The sequence below is a fragment of the Halichoerus grypus genome, chromosome 9 (genome assembly GCF_964656455.1).
Source record: "Halichoerus grypus chromosome 9, mHalGry1.hap1.1, whole genome shotgun sequence".
Lineage (NCBI taxonomy): Eukaryota > Metazoa > Chordata > Mammalia > Carnivora > Phocidae > Halichoerus > Halichoerus grypus.
In genome coordinates, this window is record NC_135720.1 from 138,597,986 (window position 1) to 138,621,934 (window position 23,949).

The following is a 23,949-nucleotide window of genomic DNA, read 5'->3' on the forward strand; positions in this document are numbered from 1 at the left end:
TGGAATTTGAATTTAGATCATCTGATTCCAGACCCACGGGGTTTTCTGTTACACCATATTGTAACTTTAAATGACATTTTCCATTTGACTTTAAAATTTTTTACTTCTTTAATATGATGACCACACTGAGCGACCTTTCATTTGGGCCATTCCATGGGAATTGTGTGAATAAAGCTGTTCCATTAATGAGTTGAGTGATGGTTGAGTTGGACTGCTTTCATACATTTAAGTATAAAGAAATTTACCAATGATGAAAAAGCTGCCTTTATCAATTGCTGGTCATAAGTGGAGATTGTGCTTTATTTATTACAAATCAATTAATGGTCCTTTCCTCTAACACCCCATCAATCAATGCATACAAGTTTCCATTGATAACGATACCTCACCAAAAGAATTCTCCTTTGTCATTTTGACAGGAGGTAGCTATAAAGGTGGATTAGTCCAGAATGCAGGAGGGAAATACCTGTAGGCTAAGGGCAAAACCTAATTTTGTAAAATTAAAATTGTCATAAGAACATTTCACGATCGATGATAACAAAAGGCTTTACTCCTTGTTCCCATAGTAAGGATTAATTTGCTTCTCCAACCTAAGAGTTGAAAACTACTTTTGTTTGTTCATTTCAGCACTCTTGCCCCATTGCCAGATGCTGTAGAAAGGCTCAAGATAGTGTCTGCTCTGTTTCCCAAGGCTTGGTTTGGAATTTAAACCATTTTAATAGGGAACTGTATAAGAAAATCTAGTGTAATGCCTGAAAAATGTACAGTTGCCGATCTGCATGAGGCCGTTTGCTGGCTCAGATACAAGGTTTCTGTAAGAATGGTCCAAAAGAATCTTTGGAAAGGAGACTTTTCATTAACACGGGCTCACCGGAGGAACGTTTGAGCCGGTGTGAGCACAGTCAAGCCACCACCCTGTGCACACAGCATGGCTAACAGCGTGCTGGAGTGCAGCGACGCAGAAGGTTAAAAGGTGAGACTGCAAACATGTGCGTGGTTAACATGCTCTACTTTGGGCCCTAATCATGACGTTTCCATAGTCTTTACCGAAATTCATTTTCAGAGAAATTTAAAAAGTGGACATTAAAAACCCTCTCTACTTAGTTGTGTGCTAAAAAGCAATCAGGGAACCTTTATGCTGCTTTCAGTTCATGTTTATCCCAGGCTAAAAAACTTTACAGCATTTGTAGCCCCTTCCTTCCAGAATGTTGCCTCGCTGTTTTGATTTATATAACTTATATTATGTGGGTTAAACCCTTGATTAGGAACGCATGTACATAAGGTTTACTTCTGAATCTTGCTGTTTAAATAGCTTTGGGAGAACAGTACTTTACTACATCGTCTTTACTAAAGACAGACCCTAAGCGTTTGCTGTTTTTCATTTTTAGAAATTTTGCAGTATTTCAAAGTTTACATCCTTTTTAGAAATAAAATAGTTTTGTAGGCTTGTTTCTCTTATATTTGGAAATCTTTGAAGAAAAGGTTTACAGTTTTATTTTATATAACTTTGATATATAAACCTTGATATTGGACAATCATTTTCTGGATATTTCTTTAAAAAAAAAATCTCAAATCCTAGTCTAGTTCAGTTTGCCCCAGGGTAAGGTTTAAGGTAGTTATTTGATCTATTGATAACACCTAGTATTTCTCTCTTAGAAGTAGAGCAATTAGTATTTGGTTTAGAAATTGTATGATATATTTAAAAACCTTTTATAATTTTAAGATTAGACTGTCAATGCTTTGGGTAAAAAATATTTGTGCAACTAAAAATACTTTGTCCATTTTCCACAAGTAGCAGCCAAACTTTCACCTAATTAAATAAGCTTTGTTTTTTTGCTTGTATCTGTTTACTTAAGCAATCCTATAAGTGACTGATATTTTTAATTCACATAGCCACAGTGAATGCAGCTATGTTAAAGTATGCTATTACTAACGTTATTCTAAATATGAAGACCATATGCTGAACCATCAAACAAGTTTCTCCAATGTAAAAGGGATTGAAATCATACAAAGTATATGTTCTCTGACAACAGCAACATTAAATCGGATATTAGTAACAGAAAGCCATCTAGAAAATTCCACCACATTTGGAAGTTGAACAACTCACTGCTACATAACCCATAGGTCAAAGAATGTATTTTGAAGTGTTAATAGTGCGTACCCAGTGTATCAAAGACGGGGATGCGGCTACAGCACCACTCAGAGGCTGATTTACTGCTTTAAATGGGCTGGTAGGGAAAAGAGGGTAGTTTTAAAAACATCAAAGTTGGTAAAATAATCGAGAAATGGAAAACAAAAACCACTGGAGTGGTTGCCTCTGTGGGACAAGGGTCATGACCCACAGAGAGGCTGCCAGTGTCCAGTTTACTGAACTGATGTAGATTGGGAATAGGGGTGTCAGTTAGGTTTGAACTGTGTCCCCCCCGCCCCCACATTCATGTGTTGTTGTCTCAGCCCCCAGTTCCTCAGAATGTAAGCTTGATTGGAAATGAGGTCTTTAAAGAGATACTAAGTTAAAATAAGGTTTTTAGGTTGGGCCCTTATCCTCCCTGACTGGTATCTTTCTAAGAAGTGGAAATTTGGACACACACAGGGGGTATCAGGGAAGCAAAAGCACGGGGACCACCATGAGATAGAGGGAGCAAGAGGAGAGCTGTACGTGTGTGAAGGAGAGAAGCCTCAGAAGACACCAGCCCGGCAGACACCTTGATCTTGGTCCTCCAGCCTCCAGATCTGGGAGACGATACATTCTTGTTGTTGATGACACCCAGTCTGTGGTATTTTGTTACAGCCGCCCTGGCGGACTGATAGAGCATCCATATTTTAAAAAATTCTTTATTCTTACACGTGTCTTAAATGTTCTTGTATCTGTTCAGTACCATATGTCAATTATTATCAGTGCCTGGATAATATGCTACTGAGCTTAAATGCTGCCCTTCCGTGCCAGAGCACGCGAATGACGTGTTTGGGACGATACTTTTAATGTTTCAACTGAGGGGAGTAGCTGTGTGTAAATACTTGAATTGTGACGGCACCATCACTTGGGGTGATTTCATATACCTCTGAGTTGTGAGACTAAAGGTGAAAATGTGGGTAAAGCCCCGTGTATAACATGCCTGGCGCAATACGTGTTCACACTCATTGCTGGTGCTATTATTGATTTTGATGATTTCATTGTGGTTTGGTTTTCTTGAAAGGTGTAGGCTTCAGAACGAATCTCACGTGGTGGATCTTGGAAGAAGGTGGTGAGTTACATTTGGGGAGAAGGTGGCTTCCCGCTGACCTGAGGTGAAGACGTGGAGTAGGATTGTGAGATTGTGCACGTCCTCTTGGGGAGGGACGGAGGCTTCTGCCTCCAGCTTGGACACTGTTCTGCCTTTTGGGATTGTGCTGCAGCAACAGGTAACGAGAGACAAATTTCTTGTTTTAGGGCTGCTTCTTCCTTTAGGACCCATGTGTACTTTTCTGGAGAAAGGAAAAGGAGAGGAGGGAAGGGCTGGTGCTTTGGAACCAGTTTAGGTGGAAGTGTGTAGAGCTGAGTGGGGCCCAGGCTGTGCCGTGTGCGCGTGTGCACGTGGATTCTTATGACCAGGTGTACGTAGGTTGGCATTCGCCACGGGAATGATAGTGGTTGGCAAAAGGCTCTTGATTGAGGGGTGAAAAGAAGTGTATGTGGAGTGTACGTGTATTAGGGAACCATGGGAATTCAATAATTTTTTCCTAAAAACTCTGCCCCTAAATAGATCTCTCCAGCTCCTCTCTCCCTCTCCCTCCCTCCTTCCCTCTTTCTTTCTCCCTCTCTCCCTCTTTCTCCCCATCATGCTGGGATTCTAGAGTTAAAAATGTACTCGTTGGATTAAAGACATTGTGTTCTCTTCCAAGAATTTGTTTTTATATGATGAATATTCTTGGAAGGTAAGACTTGGCTCCCTGGGTGGGATCGACTCATCCTATTGCTTTGCCATATGGTGGCTGGACTGAGGGTCAGGATGGAGGAGTGTATCTGGAGAAGTGTCCATCAATTGGGCTGTGTAGTCTTCTGTTCGAGCACATACTCTTGGGGACTTCCTTCTCTTCCAGAGCACCATAATTTTGTGTTTTCATTTTGGTAACAATAATAAACTGGTCTAAATACATCCTGAATCATTTGAATGGTGATGTTGTAACAAAATCACCCCATGGAACTTCAGCACCTGTGTTTACATTTGTGCCTGCCCCAAGTAGTAGTCTTTGTTTCTGCTAACCATTGATTTATACAAGATGAGTTTCTACCAAGTTTAGGCTGGATGACATCCTTTTCTGATATAGTTTAATTGGAAGAGTGGTGGGAGAATTGAGCCACTTGGCTGTCCAGAGTAAGGCAAGCCCCTCTCCGCTTGAGAGACTCTTGGCTGTAGCTTTGGTGCTGCTGTCAGGCTGCAAGTGACTAATTAATTGTAGGACAACCTCCTCTATCTAATTCAGTTAATACTGTTACATGGTGTTGGTTTCATAGCTTTTCTTGAATTTGTCTTATACATTTATTTTGGCTTTAGAGTTGTATACAAGCTTAAGGAGTTAATTCCTAGTGGTGGTTGGATACATATTTTGAAAATTTAATAAAATAACATGTCAAAACTGGGAAGATGAGTGGTCTGCTGTAGAGCAGAGAAAGTTGGGATGGGTGAGTGCCTGTAGTGAGGGATGCTTGGGGATGTGGGAAGGACGAGCTTATGCTAGATTGGATACTTGGGGGTTGAAGAGGACCTGGTAGGTCCTTTTGCAGGTATCCTGGAGGAATACAGGGGAACACAAAATCTGACCTACAGCTGGCACTCTGGGTGAGTTTTAAGTAATGGAAGAGCTTTCTCAGACAAATCTGACCTCTTCTGGAGTATTTAGAAACAAACGCATTTCTAAAGTGATTCATTATGAAAATTGAGGTCAGTGACCTCTGTAAAGAAAGGTAAAGTGGTGTCAGACCCATTCCATTTAGTTACAGGCCGGTCCACAGGCCATATGTGGGGTCATATGCTTGCATAGTGAGCAAATGCAGCCAGCAGCCCTTAGACAGGGAGGCAGAGGGACAAGAGAGAGCCAGAGAGCGTTGAGCCCTGTTCCCCACCTATTTGGTGGAGCTTCATTGCTAAGGCTGAATTCCCATGTTTATACTGCTATTGAGATAAAACTATTTCTGTGTCCTTTTTAGTTCTGCATTAACTAATCCCACTTGTAGATAGATTCAAAGATGAAACCAGCTTTATATCAAATTCTGGAAAGGGCGTCATGTCCCCAGGTGCTCCTATGGTTGATACATATTTTCAGGGAGAAACTTCAGCTGAATGATCTTATGCTCACTTTTAAGAGAACTGTAACCGTATGTCTAAATAAAATACCAAGGTCTTTTAAAAACAAACATCATTTGGAAAGTTAACATATTGCTGATTATCTCTAAGAAATACTACTACATAGAAATAACCATGATAGCACAAAATATGGGATTTTATGATTTCTGGGCCTTTTAGGACATTGGTATACAAGGCACACATGCATCCTGCAAAACTCAGGTGGCTTTATAGTACTAAGAATGTGCTAATCAGACCAAAATAAAATTTCAGAATTTCATTTTCTTAAATAATAGAATTACCACTAGATTTCATTACAGAAGATGTAAAATTGCTTTAGGTTCTATATATGTGAGTAAATACTTAGATTTCATTGTACATGTCATTACAAATATAATGAGAAGTTATGCTTTATATGTTACACGTATAATGAGAAGATTTTCAGTATATGCTATAATCCAAAACTATTTTCATTTTGCCTGTTTACCATTTAATCTGTTTTGTTCCTTAATTCTGTGGTGGGGAGAATACAGTGAGTGGAAATCAAGTCTTACCATATTCTGTGGAGGGGAGACCATGTCCTCATGGAGAGCGTTGGCTTGAACAAGCTGATTTGAAGCTGGGTTTCATTTGCCTCTTACGTTGTCATTTCCACTTTATATCAGCATTAAACACCAACAAGCGGGGCGCCTGGGTGGCTCAGTTGGTTAAGCGACTGCCTTCGGCTCAGGTCGTGGTCCCGGAGTCCTGGGATCGAGTCCCACGTCGGGCTCCCAGCTCAGCAGGGAGCCTGCTTCTCCCTCTGACCCTCTCCCCTCTCATGCTGTTTCTCTCTCTCTCTCAAATAAATAAATAAAATCTTAAAAAAAAAAAAAAAAACACCAACAAGCAATTCTTCTCAAAGGAAAAGGGGAGAAATGAGACTTCTAGAAAGTGACTCACAGCACTGAAAATTTATACACAACATTTACTACAACAAAGTTAAGACATGAATGCAGTATGAGATCTAAAAATAAAAAGGAATATGATCTTGAGGTATAGTGAGCTATAGGAAAGAATTAAGGTATAGAGATGTGGGGCACCTGACTTCCTCAGTTGGTAGAGCATGTGATTCTTGATCTTGGGATTGTGAGTTCAAGCCCCATGTTGGGCATAGAGTTTACTTCAAAACAAAACAAAACAAAAATCCAGGACCCCTGGCTGGCTGAGTCAGTAGAGCATGCAACTCTTGATCTCAGGGTTGTAAGTTTGAACCCCACATTGGGTATAGAGATAACTTAAAATTTTTAAAAAGAAAACCCAAGACATAGAGATGGGGAAAGATAGAATAAATAACGAATAACTGGAAATGTTATTAAGTAGGTTTGAGTTTGAGATCTTTCCTCAAGTGACATCTATTAAGACTTTGTTAAACTAATTTACATTTATTCATAATGGAAGAACTTGTGAATGTATTGTTAAGAGTTTTTCAGCTCTAATAAGATGAAAATGTATGCACCCCCTTTTTTCCCATTAACATTAATGTGTTAAAGAATCATTAAAACATAAATTTTTCTTTTGTGACTTTTTCCTTTCATCAAGGAAAGAGAAAAACGTTGATACCTTTCATGTTCAAAGTTTTCTACATGAGGCTAAAACCATGTGAAGGTAAAGACATAGTAAATGTGTGTAAATTAATGACCGTGCAGTACAAATATACAGCTTCCACAGGTAGGCCATAGCAGAATTGTAATTTAGATTGCCTAGTGGATTTCTCAGTGATGGTGTTTGCCTAAAGTTCTAATTTTACCTTCCCTGCAGGTGGTAGGTAGGACTTATGGATTGCAAATATTTATTACTAATAAACACCCATAGCAAGCCCTTTCTGTTGCTTCTGCAATAAGTAATCCACACAACAACGTGGTCTAACATTAAGGGTAGCACAATGGAGGTTTATATGTGTGCTGACTTAGTAATTGCAGTACCAGCCTTCAGGTTAAATCTTTTACTTAGATCATAGGGATATAATAGTGTTAACATATATTGCATACTGTGTACTAAGCAACGTTGTCAGGGTGTCCTGGGGTCATCATATTGAAACTTCACAGCAATATAATGGGGTAGATCATTATTTTATCCCCATTTGTCAGTTGAGGAAACTCAGTGAAGGTCAGAAGGAATCTGCCCCCAGTCAGATCGGAGTAAGAAATGGAGTCCGGGTTTGCGCCTAGATCACTTGCTCCAGGGCTTTTAATCAGTCCTCCTTACAGCTTCCTATGGAAGTTTGGGTGCTCCTTTATGTAAGCCGCAGAACTGTGATTCTAATTTTGGAATTACATAATGAGCTGCTTTTACAGTGTTTTAGCTGGTCTATATTTAATGGTATATTGATCTTTTTACCTGGTTAAGAAAATGTAATACTTGACTATTAGGCTAGTCATTTTCCTGAGTGGTTTTTCAGATGTCATACTGGTATATATGTATTGTATTCTCTCCAGGTGTATTATCTAGTTACTTTGAAATCCAGTATTCTTTGTGAATCTTCTGCACCTCAGACTTCAGTTAGTTTCCTTGGTTTGATTTGCTAAAATTGGATACTGCTACAAATGAACTTATTTCTTCCATAGAGATGGGTATGCCATATCATTGCTATGTGTTTAGCTAGGCTTGTGTCACCTGAGGTCCCCTGAAAGGGAGAGAGCCACATGGATATCGTGGTTAGGGAATAATATAAGACTTTGTATATACAACATAAATATATCTGACGTTATGAATTTTGATGTACAGAGTAGAGAGTAAGGAATGGACTTAAGGATCCCAGATGGGATGGAAATCCCAATGCTACTCACTTTTTTAAAGGTCTGAGCATGTTCCATGTATATTAAGTCATCCTTAAGGAATTCCTTTGAGATGTTGATTTGTAGACCTAAGTTGATGATATGCTTTTGATAATATCTAAACCAGGCCAAAAGATTTTCTGGAGAGTAAAAATAAGCACAGTTAAGAGTTTTGAGTCATTCTAGTGTCAGTCTGTTAATTAATGCTTGAAACCAAGTACAGCATTGCAATACCATTTGAATGGCTACTGGCATGGGTTTTCTAATCCATCAGCATTTATGTATAGGGTATCTACTCTGTTGGAGCAATATTAGGTATTGTAGGATAAACTAAGAGCTTTTAGAGCCTATTCTCAGCCAGTCCCTGGGTAGTTGGGTGACCAGATATCTGTATAGCAAATATGTACTCCTAATACAGGTAGTAGGTAGTCCCAAGCATGTACCTATTTTATTTGGGTAACCTGTTCAGGGGAAAGAACAGATGCCATTATATGGAAGAGACATAGGAGGGATTTGGGGGGATTAAGTTGAATAAAATTATTGAAGGCAGAAATTCTACCTTTGGGAATGGTCTGAACAAAACAGTGGGGCAAATGTCTGTTGAGGACATGGGGAAGAGATTATTTCACTGGAGGAGAGGCTTCTGTGGGGGAATCTGAGATGTGAGATCTACACTGCTCATCAGAGTTGTGAATGTTTGTTATGATTAAGGGTAATTTGGGGATGGATGCATACATTTAATGCTAAGCTCAGGAATCTAGAGCAACATTTCTGAAACTGAATTCTTGATCCCCCATGAAGTATTAGGTGAAATGTATTCTTTGATCATATAAATATAGGCATTTAACAAACTTTCTGTGGACTTTTCAAAGTCTTGAATTTACTCATGTATATGGTGCATTCCCAGGAAGGAAGGATCATAGCATGCTATGGGTCTCACACTTTGAGCACAGAATCCTTGTTTCCTAGAGAACTCATGAGCAGCTACCCTGTGTGCTAGTTTTGTGTTTTATGCTGTTTGGAAAAGATGGTCTTAAATTGTTCTGTGTTGTGATGAGGCATTAAGAAACATGTCTGAAGTGGGCAGTAATAAGGAAGTATGACCTCTTAAGGCAGCCTGCTGTTTTTAAGTTTAGTAGGCATAGATCTAAGCAGCTAAAATTTTTATTTATTTATTTTTTCAAAAGATTTTATTTATTCATTTATTTAGAGGGAGAGTGCATGGGAGCAGGAAGAGAGGCAGAGGGAGAGGGAGAGAGAGAATCTCAAGCAGACTCCCTGCTGAGTGTGGAGCCTGATGTGGGGCTTGATCTTAGGACATTGAGGTCAGGACCTGAACTGAAACCAAGAGTTGGATGTTTAACTGACCACCCAAGCACCCTGAAGATTTTTAAAGTACAGAGAGGTCCCAAGATTTTATGGAATCCCAAAGTCACTTATAGGAACTAATTTCAAGGTATATTTTAAATTTGGGTGGGTTTTTTTTTTTTTTTAAGTGCTGAGTTTCTGGCTTCTGCTGTTCTCATTGACACTGAGTTTAAAAGACTCTTTCCTTGTTGTTTGTATTTATTCAACTACATTGGCATTACTTTGGGTATTAGGTGCTATTAGAGGGTGTATGGTCTGAAAGAGAGAAACATGGCCACCCACATTTCCTGTTTTATCCCCCACACCCACCATGGTGTTGACGGAAGGACTCATTAGAACCTAGAATAATGGATAAGGGCATGGTGGGGCTATGGTGGTTTCCAGTCTCCAGGAGCTGTTGATAAAGCTTTTAATGCTATTTCCAGCACCCCACTTCTAAAACTCCATTTGGATTTGTCCTGGTGGAGCCACGTGATCTAATACTTGTGTCCTGTGTTGTCAATTCTTGATTATCACAGGATCATACAAGATTGGATCCAAAAATCATTTCCTCGGGGCGCCTGGGTGGCTCAGTCGTTAGGCGTCTGCCTTAAGCTCAGGTCATGATCCCAGCGTCCTGGGATCGAGCCCCACATCGGGCTCCCTGCTCCGCAGGAAGCCTGCTTCTCCGTCTCCCACTCCCCCTGCTTGTGTTCCCGCTCTCGCTGTGTCTCTCTCTGTCAAATAAATAAATAAAATCTTTAAAACAAAACAGAACAAAAAATCATTTCCTCTTCTGCCCATATTTGAAATAGAACACATGGAAAATTACATTTCATCAATAAAATCCTTGGTTGCTTTTTTTCTCTGCCTTTCAATAACTATGTTTGGAGGCATTTTCTCCTTTAAGTTTTGAAATAAGGTAGCAAATAAATGTCTTAGATAAAGCTAGCCAATTGAGAACATTTGATCCAGAGAAATGTTAGGAGAATCAAAAATACAATTAATTGGATTGTTACTTGTGAAGGGCTTCAGTTAAAATCTATTCTTCACAAATACATGACAACTTTCATTAAAAATTGATGTTTCAACCTGTATGATTATGATCATGTACTGGATCTTGTGTAATTCCTTTAAACTCAGATTTAGACTGCAATCAGGGATGATGGGAGGAAGATTTAGGAGAGTATAAAGTGCAAAATAAATCCTGAAGTTATCTTAAAAGCAACACTGTATTTACTCCAAACTCTACTTTAAAAAGTAGATAAGCATGTCTCTTAGGAGAATCGCTTTTTTCGAGAGTGGATGCTTACCATTTGTCTTTCAGTATAGCTCATTTCATTTTTTTGTCACCCTAAATGGTCAAAAGTTTCTACATCCAAGTGGAATCTTTTTTATTTAAACTGTCTTCAGAAAGTGTGTGTGTGGGGGGGTGTGTGTGTGACTATTTTCGTTTGTTTGTATCTGGTACTCTTGGAGATTTTTGAAATAATCAAAAAACACTTAGGTCATAGATAATGTTTACTGTCTTTAAACAATAGTTTACTTTTTTTGTTTTTTAAATAGTAGATGTGGTGTTGGCACATGTATTTGAGAAACAGCATAGACAGCGTGCAGATTGAGTGTGGGACACTGGAATCCTACTGCTTAGATCCAAATCCTGACCCCACTACATACTAGAGATGTGATTTGGGGTGACTACCTCACTTTGTGTCTTGGATTCTCCTTACATGAAGTGGGATTGGTGATAGCAGTACCAGCTGCATGTAGTTTTGTGAGGATATTTAAGGGCTTAAAATAATAAGTACCAAGTACATCATAAACAATAAATAAATGTTGGCCATTATGACTAAATAAATTAATAAATATTAGACATCTTTTTATTTAAAATGGTTTTCCTTCTATTTTTGGTGGGTTACTGCAGGCAGAGGAGGAAATGAGACAGAAGAGCAGTACAGTGTTTTTGTGTGTAATATAATGACCTTAATGGGAACATCTTTAACGGGAAGATAGGACTTGATTGTTACATGTGTTTATATGCATTCAGAAACCGTATCATTGCCCTACCAATTAATGACAAGCGCCAGAACCCTCAGTCTCTGTAGTTGTAGAAATGACTTCTAGCTTTGTGTTCCTTACCAGAGGTTGAAAACAACCCAAGAGAATATTTGATTTACTTTCCTAGTTTCAGAAACCTTCTTTGGCTCTTTGACCCTGAAGCTCACAATGTTTAGGGTCCTAAGAAACCTTAAAAACATATATGTAAAAGGTTATTATCATTGTCAATGTCATGGAGGGGGCAGGCAGTAAAAATACGAGACCACATACCTGTCGGTGACATTACTTTTATTTATTTTTTTGTCCTGGTGTTAGTGATTAAAATCAAATTATTAGGTAGCCATAATTTATTTTCATAGCGGAGTTCCACAGAACTCTACTGGATGTCATTATTGAGCTTGATATTTTAGGATGACTTTTGCTTGTTAGATGTTTCTCTTTGAAATATTTTGAGAAGTATATTCTCTGTATAAGCCCAACCTCATCTCTGAAGTATTTCCAAGTTCTTTGGTTTAGGATTTTTCCTGATAGTTTGCCACTAAAATCAGAAGCTGTGATGTGTTTGAGAAGTTCCAAAACCTTTCCATCCCATAGCTTGTACTCATCCTGATGAATCTCAGGCTAGCGGGGGGAGTGGCTTGCATTCTGCCCAGAGACTGGACACTTGAGCATTTTGGTGAGGAGTATAGCCTCCACTGCTGTAGGGCACAAAGGAGTCTTTTTCTTTTCTTTTCTTTTCTTTTTTGTACCTGGTAGGCATACATTTTCTTTCGCAGATAAATCCGTGTCTTTTTTCCTCTCTCCTTTTTCCAGGTGGTCCGTATTAGTGAACATACTGTTTTTTGTTTCCTCTTTCTAAGATCCACACCTGCTGCCCCAGCAGCGTCTAACTGGATGTCCTCTGCAGATTTAACAAATGTGTCATCTTTTCCATCACCTGATCAACCCCGGGATCGCCACCGAACATCCTTCTCCACCGCTCCAATCCCTGGATCTTGATCTCTGTTGTCCATTCCACCAAATGTCCTCAAAAGGGAAAAGGCTAATGGTAAGAATTCTTTTCCGCTCTTCTTTGGCAATTTATTTACTTTTAAGTGGTGCCAGTGTGCGATTTCTCTTATGAGTGGGTAGTATGAGAATAGTTCACAAATGTTGATTTTGAATATTAAAATTTTCTCAATCTTTTTTGGATTCCTTGGTGGTGATGGATCAGGAGGAAGAAGATGAAAGAGCACATGACAGATAACCTTTTTCAAATGTGCAAACATTTGTAACATTCTGACCTTCAGATCCCAGCATTCATTGGCTTCTGGCTGTCAGCCCTGGCATGACCCACCAGTACCTTAAACTCAGTATAGCTAGAGACTCACTCACTCTGTTCTACTATAACCTTTTCCTTTCAGTCTGGTATTCAGAGATTGGCATTGTCCTTAATCTGCTGCCCCCATGTTCTACCATTCACTCATTCCCTGTGCGAGTAACTTGTCCTCTAAGTATTCACCAATCTGCCACCATCATCCCACTGTTCTTTTTTTTTTTTAACATTCTTAGTTTATTGATCCTCTGACGAAAAATCTGCACAACCACCACAGATAAAGCCACTGCAGCATCTTTACTCCTTCTGTTGTCCAATCTCCAGCTCACTTCTTTTTGCCAGCACCAACATTGGCTTTTGCAGTCCCCCTGACTTTCTTCATTCTGTTCTTGCGTTCCTTTCGCTGTTTTCTTAATGTCTTTTTCTTCTCATACAGGCCATGTCTTGCATGTCTGTGTTTGGGTTCATTTTTCTTTGCATAATCCAAGGAATCATATATCATGCCAAAGCCGGTTGTCTTGCCACCACCAAAATGGGTTCTGAATCCAAACACAAATATGACATCTGGTGTGGTCTTGTACATTTTGGCTAGTTTTTCCCGAATTTCTGTCTTAGGTACTGTTGCCTTTCTGGGGTGAAGAATGTCAATGACCATCTGTTTCCGCTGAAGTAGTCGGTTAGTCATGAACTTCCTGGTCCAGATAGTTACTGTGTTGTTCATGATGGCGGCCAAGCTTCAGGCAGCTGGGGAGGAAAAGAGCTCATCCCACTCTTCTGTCTGCCCTCTATCTTCTCCAACCGTGGCTCATTCAGTCACCTTCTTACTGGGTTGTTAGGTTACTGTGGATATTACACCTTGCCTCCTCCCTCCTGAAATGGATCTTTTTGAGTTTTATGTTTTGACTAAAGAGCACATGGCAAGCTTTTTAGCATTTCATGTTTCATTTCCGTAATTGTCCCATATCTGGATCCATTGAAGTGTTTGTTTCTAGTCCTGGTCTAGTTCCTGAGTCTGTCTTGATTGAGCCAAGGTACATGTAAATGTTTTCCATCCCTCTCTTCCATATCCAGTGGGCATTTAAAATTACATGACTATCCTAGGCCAGAAAGTTGGGGGCTCAGTGATTACCTCTGAGTTGCTGTATCTTTTATTGTCCCCTTTACTATTCAGACCCAGTTCCCTTCCCTTGTGTGTCATTGTTTGGTGGTTATGATTTGCAGTTCTTCCATCCATTTTGTATTGACCCAATTGGGGCTTTTACCCAGGTCCCATTCCCTAATTTTTGGCCAGTTACTTAGTTTCATTATCTAGCTTTCTTTCCTATGTGGCTTTAGCTTGGACATCAACTTCTTGATAGTTGAGGTGCATTCCATCTGAGTCATTCTTAGCAAGACTGGTAATTGTGATACCCAAAAGCACTTGGAGAGTAACTCCTTGTGCCCTGGTTCTTGCTTCTTATGGTCACTGTAGCAAATTTCTGCAAACTTAGTGGCTTAATACAACAGAAATTTAGGCGTTCGCAGGGTCACACTCCCAACACGGGCCTATGGGAGAATCTGTTCCTTGTCTTTTCTTTCTTTCTTTTAAATTTAAGATTTTTTATTTATTTATTTGACACAGAGAGATAGAGAGCACAAGCAGGGGGAGCGGCAGGCAGAGGGAGAGGGAGAATCAGGCTCCCCGCGGAGCAAGGAGCCCGATGTGGGGCTTGATCCCAGGACCCTGAGATCATGACCTGAGCCGAAGGCAGCCGCTTAACGACTGAGCCACCCAGGTGCCCCTGTTCCTTGTCTTTTCTAGCTTCTGGTGGCTGCTCACATTCTTTGGCCTGTGGTTGCTTCACACCAGGATCTACCTCCCTGGCCACACTGTATTCTCCTTTTGCCTCCCTCTTAGGAGCATCCTTGTGAGTACATTTAGGGTTCAGCTGGATAATCCAGAATAGTTTCCCCATTTCCAGGTACGTAACTGCATCTGCAAAGTCTTTGCCATGGAAGGGAACATGTATAGTTTCCAGGAATTAGGACCTGTTATGTTCGGAGGCCATTATTCAGACTACTACCCTGTCTTTTTTTTTTTTTTTTTTTATTATGTTATGTTAATCACCATACATTACATCATTAGGTTTTGATGTAGGGTTCCATGATTCATTGTTTGTGTATAACACCCAGTGCTCCATTCAATACGTGCCCTCTTTAATACCTATCACCAGGCTAACCCATCCCCCCACCCCTCTCCTCTCTAGAACCCTCAGTTTGTTTCTCAGATTTCATAGTCTGTCATGGTTCATCCCCCCCTTCGATTTCCCCCCCTTCATTTTTCCCTTCCTATTTTCCTCTTTTTTTTTTTTTTTTTTAAACATATAATGTAATATTTGTTTCAGGAGTACAGGTCTGTGATTCATCAGTCTTACACAATTCACAGCACTCACCATAGCAAATACCCTCCCCAATGTCTTTCGCCCAGCCACCCCATCCCTCCCACCCCCCACCACTCCGGCAACCCTCAGTTTGTTTCCTGAGATTAAGAATTCCTCGTATCAGTGAGATCGTATGATACTTGTCTTTCTCTGATTGACTTATTTCATTTAGCATAATACCCTCTAGTTCCATCCACGTGGTTGCAAATGGCAAGATTTAGGTTTTTTTTTTTTTGATGTGTGCATAATATTCCATTGTGTATATATATATATATATATATATATATATATACACACACACACACACATATATATATATATATATATATATATATATATATATATATATATGTATACACCACATCTTCTTTATCCATTGATCTGTTGATGGACATCTTGGGTCTTTCCATAGTTTGGCTATTGTGGACATTGCTGCTATAAACATTGGGGTGCACAGATCCCTTCGGATCCCTACATTTGTATCTTCGGGGTAAATACCCAGTACTACCCCGTCTTTTAGCCACCTCATGTGGGCCAGCTCCTTCTGGAAACTGTGCTCCTGACCATCCCTGAGTCATGGTTAAACTTGCCAAGCCCTTTGGCTTCTCTGCCCCCTTATCCACCTCACCTGCACCTGGACTATTGGCCTCAGTCTGCGTATATTGAGTTATAGAAAATATCAAGTCCCCTTTCAGAAATACCACCTGTGATGCTCCCTCTCCGTCTCTCCCAGAGGCCTTGCCATTCAGGGCCTCCCAGATGGTCTCCATGGTGCTTCACTTAAATAGGAGATATCTCGACATTCTGTGAGGTATGGGCTACTGTTGACTTATCCAGAATGCACTTTTCCCTTCTTTTGTACTTGGTGAAGTTTTATTCATTTTGTACAGTTGTGTTCAAGTGTCAGATTCCCTGAAACTCCCCCATACCTCTTCCTTCCCTCCTCCATGTGGAATTAATTTCTTCTTCCCCCGTTCTTCCTCTTCCTCATACTTCCTCTGAAGTATGAACACTCCACCATTCATACTTCATTCCAAACCTTACCACATGTATTCTACTTGACTATGTCTATGCATCCTCCTCGCTAGATTTTGAGAGCCATGAATAGAATAGTATTCATCTTTTTAAAATTTTAACGTGACACGTGACACACAACAAGTGCTTGACATAATAATACAGAATACGAGAAATAAGTGTTTAATCAATTTCGGACTCTTTTAGGATATGTAAATATTCAATAGGCTTCTCCCAATTTCCTTATGAATCCCGAAGTAATTGTTTTCTTCATTTGAGCATCTGCCCCTTGTCTTTTCCAGCTTCTGGTGGCTGCTGATGTTCTTTGGCCTGTGGTTGCTCCCCTCCAATATCTACCTCTTTGATCACTTTGTCTTTGTACCATCCATTTTGGCTTTTGTTTGCATACCAATTGATTAAATATATTCTAATTTATGCATTCCACACTTAAATATTTATTCACCTTCAGAGGGCCATTACACTTACTCCTCTGTGAAACCAATTTACCTTGATATGAGACTTTACCAAACCTGAAACTGTAGTAAGACACCGTTGTCCTATAGATCTGGGCCTTTAGGTGAGAATTTGGAATTCTGTCTGTCAGGATTGCTTCTTTTAACTTATTGGCGATCTGTCCAAACAAAACCTTATCTTTTTTTTTTTTTTCCTTTCTCTGGATGTTTTGTTTTGTCTGAGTAGGTCTGAATTGGAGGTATTTTCCCTACCTTTTCCCTGGAAGCTGGAGACAGAATTGCCCATCGCCTTCGTGATTTTAAATGTTATGCCCGGTGAGGTGTCTGCTGCCTAGTATTGCCTGTGTCTGTTTCCTATTCCTATAGCCTTGAGCGTCTTAGGACTTTTGTAGAGGGTGCTGGTATTTTACTAAGTCGCATGTCTTATATTTATGAGAAACTCAAAGGGCTTTGAGGATTTTCTTTTTTGGTATCTAATCTTCTAACTGCTCTCTGAGGTAGGCAGTGTGAAGTGTTATCTCCATTTTGCAGATGTTATAACAGAGGTATAGGACAACTTGATGTAGGCCCCGCGGCAAATCAAGGGCCAAGTGCAAAACGGCTCCCCAGCTTTTAGCCTCTACTTTTCTCATCTGGATGCCAGATGACTTAATTTTAATTTTTTACCACCTGTGCCCATTTGGGTTTTGCTTAAAATGTTGGCAGCCCTCCTCGAGTAGCTAGAGCTCCAATTTTAGTGTGAAATTTTCTAGCTTTTGTGTCCCTTCTCATTGGTTACATACACACCGATACTCGTGTGTGTGTGCGTAATTAAATTACATACTTCTTTCAGAAGAATTTACATACAAAATCGGGTTCTGCGAAGGGGTTGCTTGGTCTGGGAAGGAAGGGATGCTTGGAGCATTTGTATTCTGTCTGATACTTTCTGGCCGTCTTTCTCGTCAACTGAGTATGCCTCACTGGCATCAGCTATAGCCCTGAAAACATTTCAAAACATAACTCGTGACAATAGGAAATGTATGAAAGTAACAGTAGGTCCTAACAGCAACAAATGTTTTCTATTTAGGTAATTCTTCATGCAAATGACAGGATCCCCAGAGTGGGCTAAGACTGTGACTTTCATATACTTTTCCTCAAAGGTTAAGCTTTTTCTTTTTTTCACTTAAAGGAGAGTTAATACATTTTTTTTTTTTTTTAATTTAAAATGCTACTGCAAATGTAAGTTCTTGATGAGATTTGCCGGAGACTTTAAAGGGAATGTCTTGAGGGGCTCTGTGTGTGCCGTGGAGGGTGTGTGTGGCAAGGCTCCTTTCTTCTGTATGACTGAATTTGGAATTGGTCTTTCACCAAGTGGCATTAATTATACCATTGCTCCTGGATCACTAAGAGCTGCCTGGCAGGGAAATATCCCCACAGTTTCTGGAGTCTCTGAGGCAGTTTCAATTTCTGGCTGTGGAATGATGGTGAGGCAGGCTCCGACCAGCTGCCTTCGGGATCAGCCTTGAGACCCCTCATTTTCCCAAAGCCCCGAGAGGGGATTGGAGCACCTAGTGGGGGATGCGCAGCTTCTGCCACCCCCCACTCTGTCCGCCTTTCCTCCGACCCACCGCACTTCTGAGCACCACCCAGCTGCACCATTTTTGCCTTGAAACCATGTGGAGCGGCTGGGATGGAGGCCACCCAGGGCTTCTGTGAGCGGCTGTGGCTGCAGGTCTTCTACTGGCCAGAGCAAAGAAGGTTCTCACTTATCGGCGCTGAACATGGGTGGCCGGGATCCCTCAGGATAATACAGTTTCTCACTGTCTGGGGGTGGGAGCTTATTGTCCGCCTTTCCAGCTTTGTTGTTTGAAGCTGGTTTGTAAGGCTTCCGGCTTTTGCTGACTCACAGACACACACAGAAGACTCCGTCCCTCCCACCCTTTCTCATCCCCATTTAATGGCTTTTCAAAATGACTAAGAAGATAACCAATCTTCCTCCTAGGGGGTAATGGGCTGAAGTCATAACTAGGAGGAATTGTTCACACAGGTCCTCCAAGTCTCAAAATCCTCATCTTCCTCTTGAGCTGCTAACTATTTCCTCTTCTGTTCCTGTCCCCCCTCTTGTAAACATTCCGGGCTGAGCCACAAAGCCTAAATGTGGCTGGCCTGTGATTTCAGGGGCCCTAACTCCTGTTGGATGTACTTTTGCAGATGAACAAGTTAGAGGATGGTATTCCTGTTTCCCTGACAGAAAATTGCCATTTCTAATGAACATTTTGTGAAGAAGCCTCTTTCGCCTCCCTCTCTCCCTTGTGCTGAACTGTAGTGAACATGAATGAAGAACTTGATTCCTGGTGCGTGCACCTGGGTGCTTTGTGGAGTCTCTCTTAGCAACCCGCTGTGAGAGCGGGCCAGCAGTTGATGGATTTCTAAAGCAGAAGATCAAGCTTCTTCACAATAGAAGCTTATAGTTTTAGAAACTGCATGGATAGGAGTGCTGTAATTTTGCAAGATTTGGCAGGCATCCGTGAACCCAGTAGCCACAGTGACTGAACCTGAAAAACGTAGAAAGTCAGCTTTCCTTCTTAATTACTTTTAAACCATGTTAGCACATTCTCAGGGTCAGTTTCAAGACTTCATTCCAGTGATACTTTTTTTTCTTGCAGTGAAGTCATGGTCTTAGGCTGTTTTCCTGCATTAAAGAAGACTTTTTTATTAATTGAGGAATAAGTGGAAGAACAGCACTGTTAACTTGGGAGCATGTGTAAACTTCTTATAATTACCACTATGTACCGGTTGTGCGCTTGCAAAATTCTAATCCTATTAGATCCTGTCTTTTGTGTGGGATCTTGCCCGAGTAGATAAGTCCCTGAGCTGGTAACATGGGTACCTTTCTCAGTGATAGTTTAGACTAATAATAACATATAAAAATAGCCTTACTCCTCCATTTTATTGTCATCAGTTCATGAAAATACTGCCAAAGGGCTGGAAAACAAAATTTTCTCATGCTTTGCAACACCGGTCCCCAGGGACCCTGGGCCTCATTTGTCCTGAGTAAATTTTAAGAGGGACTCTGTCCTTTAGCTCCCCATCAGTATCCAGGCTTTCTTAAAGCAAGCTGCAGCCCGACACAGACGCTGCCAGTTTCTAGGCAATGGAAGGTTCTGGAAAGTGGATCATTGTCCCCCTCTGGTAGATATGATGTAAGTTTTAGATGGGGCTTGTGTGTGTGTGTGTGTGTGTGTGTGTGTGTGTGTGTGTGTGTGGTGTGTTTGTGTTTGACATATACATGGATAGCTCATAGTACAAAATTCGTGAAACCTTCCGGTTTCCCTAAGGCTTGTCTCCAGTGTCTGTGCCTTGAATGCAGATTATAATAAATAGAGGCAGGCTCTGTCTGGAAACGATGGACATCTCTGCCTGAGTTAGAACTCTTGTTCTAGGCCTCAGGGGATAAAGACAGAGGGTTGTTTTCTAGCTTGCCCTGGAGCCCCTGAGCCTTTGCAGATCGACACAGCTGCTTTTCTCTGTGTGCAGCCTCCCACGGTGTGGAGAGAGGGTAGAGAGAAGTGGGAGGAGGGAGGTCTTTCAGTCAGTCTCTACTAAATGTCAGGCACTGTGCTGGGTGCTCTACATACATTTCATCATTTCATGGAATCTATACCACAGCTTTGAAAAGTAAGTATTTTGTAAGTGAGGCAATGTCGAGCTTTGGAGCTCAGACTTTAGAGCCAGTCCGCCAGGATTTAATTATAAATTTGCTGCTCTTAGAGTATGTGACTTCCCCATGCCTCAGTTTCCCCATTATAAAGTGAGTATAATACAGGACCAACATCAATTGCTTGTAGTTGAGATTAAATAAGGAATTGTAAAGTGCTTAGAAGAATTCCTCCCTTATAGCACTAGATAAATGTTTTGTAAATAAGGGGATAGAATTAGAGGTTAATGTGCCCAGTTTGTAGAAGGAAATAGCTGGGTTAGGGTCAGAACTTGGGTCTATTGGCTTGAAAGAAGTGATCTTTCCACCTCACCGCTCACCAAATTTCCTTTTTTTTCTTCCTAGTTCTGTTCGAGTTGGTATCCTGACTCAGTTCTCTAAATTCCTCTTCACCTTGCCGGGTCAGGGGTGGGTTTGGTCCCTATATCAGTCTGGTTTTCCCATGTGTTTGGCCTTGTGGAGACATCATAGGGCCCATGACCTAGAGCTTAAATGTTAAAGGTGGTGCATGGAGGCAGGTGTTAACAGCTCTTTTCTCCAAAAGACTTTGGTGTTGAACTGACCATTTTAGTTCCATTTTCTTAGCTTTTGGGATGGATTCAACAATTGTGTGTTGTTTTATGTGTCGGTTCTTTTCCTCCCTCCAACATGGAAGCATCCTGTGAGGAGATTTTGTGTTATACACTTCCCATTGTACTTCAAGCATTTGACTTTCCGCTGAGCACATAGATAGCAGCTCAGGGGTATTTGAATTGAGGAAGGAGAGCACCACATCTAACAGCCTTTTCCTGTTTCTAAACATAAAATACCATAGGACAGCATTTTTCCTTTTTATGGTGGCAGGTTCAAGAGTTTATAGTCCAAATTTTGGGATCTTTGACATGTCCTTTACTTCCTCTGGCAGCTCCTTCTGCAGTTTCCGTTGTAAGCTTGTGTCCCTTTCTCGTAGGTCTGCAAATGTCGTGGAGTTGGCTTGAACCTGTGTATCTCATGCCAGGTCTCCTTCTTTTACACTCTCTTAAATGCTGCTAAGGATGTAGAACATATTTACAAAGTCCTTAGGTGTGGCGATTAGGAACATAACATTTGGTCTCCAGAAATGAAAATATAGAAGGGATTTGATTACTTTTGCCTCAGTCCCACCTAACTTACCTACCCATGTCCAGTTTACTTTGGACAGCAGTTTTCAATAATGTTAACATTTATGTAAACTGCAGTGGGTTTTTTTTTTTTTTTTTTGACTGAGGATACAGGGTCTTTAAGGCAAGACAACACTATTAATAGCATGTGGATGTGTGTGGTTTATTTTTGTTTTCAAAATGGAAACGTTTCTTTGGGGTTTTGGCATGCTCTTTGATATGTTGAAAGATGAGAAAGCATCATTTGGGAAACTCAGCACTCATACCATATTAGGAAATTTACCGTGCCTCAGATTTCACATTTAATGTTTTAATTGCCTGGTTTGGTAATAGAAAAATTTCAAGCTTCTCTCTTTCATTTAAAGTTACCACCACGTTTCCCCTCTCTCTGCAGCAGGGGGTTGTTGCCAGCTTCTGCGTCCTGCTCCCGGCCTCAGCGTGGGCTGCGGGGTGGCCCTGAGAAAGCAGTTTGTCACATGTCATCTTGAATGACTGTGTTGACTTCTGACACATGCAGTTGTTTCCTGGGGTGCTTGTAAAAATGTTAAAGGTGCCACAAAACCTGAGTTGTATTTTTGAAACTCAGAGGCTCTGTTGGAACAGAGGGTGCTATTCTGAACGTTATAGAAAGTACGTAAGAGGGCGCCTGGGTGGCTCAGTTGGTTAAGCGACTGCCTTCGGCTCAGGTCATGATCCTGGAGTCCCTGGATCGAGTCCCGCATTGGGGTCCCTGCTCGGCAGGGAGTCTGCTTCTCCCTCTGACCCTCCCGACCCTCCCCCCCTCATGCTCTCTCTCTCTCAGTCTCTCTCTCTCAAATAAATAAATAAAATCTTGGAAAAAAAAAGAAAGTACGTAAGAAATCAAAGAGAACGTTGCCGTCTTGGTCTGGGGGCAGTATTTAAGACGTACACCCGTACGTGATAGGTGACAGACACACCTGATGGGAGACAGACACACAGATGGAGATGGCATGGCAGAGTGGCAAAAGAACAGAAGTTGAGTAGTTCATGGAGTTCAAGCCTTCTGGAAAAATCAAGACCCGAAATAAAGTTGACATTTACTCTTCTTATAAATGCCTTCTTATGGAAGAAACAGTGGTGAAAGGATTTCTAAAAGTCATTTCTTGTGGACAATAAAGTGTGGAGGGAACAAGCCTATACATCATCTTTGGTGCTACACGTAGCCACAAGGTTTAGAAGAGAAATGTGCTCTTCTTTGGGGGAATTGAAGCTCCATTACTAGGCAGCTGAGAGTGGGGATTATGCTCACTTTTCATGGACCACTCTCTCTAAATAGAATTCCAATTAAAATGTCTATTTCGTGTTTCAATATCCAAATATAATTTTTAATTATAGAGTAATCCATGCTTAGTGTAGAAAATTTGGAAAATACAGGAAGACCTCCAGAAGAAAATAAAAATAACCTATAATTATATAAACCAGAGAGAATTTGGATATATTTTTTTAGTATTTATTTCCATGGGCTTGTGTCTGTATGCATTTTTATGTAAGTAGGATCTCACTGTATATGCACTTTGAATTCTAATTTTCTTTCTGTAATAATAAATATGATATTTAATGGTCCTCTTGTAATTCTTGATAAGTTTATCCCAGAATTTCCCCATGGCTTTTCCACTGGGCTAATTGTGGTCGTGGTGGTTTATTATGTCAGGTTAAGCAATACCAGGAAGAACGTGGGGAACCAAGTGCTCAGCAAAATGTTGTCGATTGATCTCACTGGTGGTAATTTGTCTGTTTTGTCTCTATTTCCTTTTGCTTTTCCGTTTCTTCTATCATATTGTTCGTTTTCTTATTCAGGATTGAGGATCACTTGGTATCCTCATTGTGGAAGCCATGTTCCCTGCGTGCCTCCCTCTCTCTCAAGCGTGATCCCATGCCCTCCTCATGTCATATCCTGTTCAACTACCACAGAATCTTGAAGTCTTCAGAGCTGGAGCAGCTCCTTAATTTTTTCTGTCATTTCTCATTGGAAGTTTTTGTTCTCTTGGTAGCCTAATTAGTGCTATTTTCTAATTCTTAATATGCTCCTTATATGTTTCCTTCTTTGCCAGATTGCCACATTTTATAACCCAGACTTGGCTCTCCTCTTTGTGGGAGGCCCTCCCCACATTTTAGAAAGGGGGCATGGCCTATATATATGAAGATTTTAGAGATCAATCACTGAACAGTGAAATGTGGGCCCTTGATGCACAGGGAGATCAGGAGGGGAGAGATGGGCGTGAACTAGTTTATTCAAGAAAGGCTTCATAGAGGGGCACCTTGCTAGCTGAGTCAGTAGAACAGGTGGCTCGAGATCTCGGGGTCCTGAGTCAGAGCCTCATGATGGGC

General features: G+C 40.8%; 1 long non-coding RNA gene and 1 pseudogene across 7 annotated transcripts in view; one reads left to right on the plus strand and one right to left on the minus strand.

Moving 5' to 3' along the window:
* The window catches only part of LOC118531880 (uncharacterized), a 431,257-nt gene that overhangs the window by 118,154 nt on the left and 289,154 nt on the right, over window positions 1-23,949 (plus strand). For all 7 annotated transcript variants that reach the window (XR_013441432.1, XR_013441437.1, XR_013441435.1 and 4 more), the window contains one exon: window positions 12,403-12,590. This is a non-coding gene — a long non-coding RNA (uncharacterized LOC118531880). The remainder of the gene's footprint in view (window positions 1-12,402; window positions 12,591-23,949) is intronic.
* Window positions 13,141-13,596, minus strand: LOC118555442 (small ribosomal subunit protein eS24 pseudogene; annotated as a pseudogene).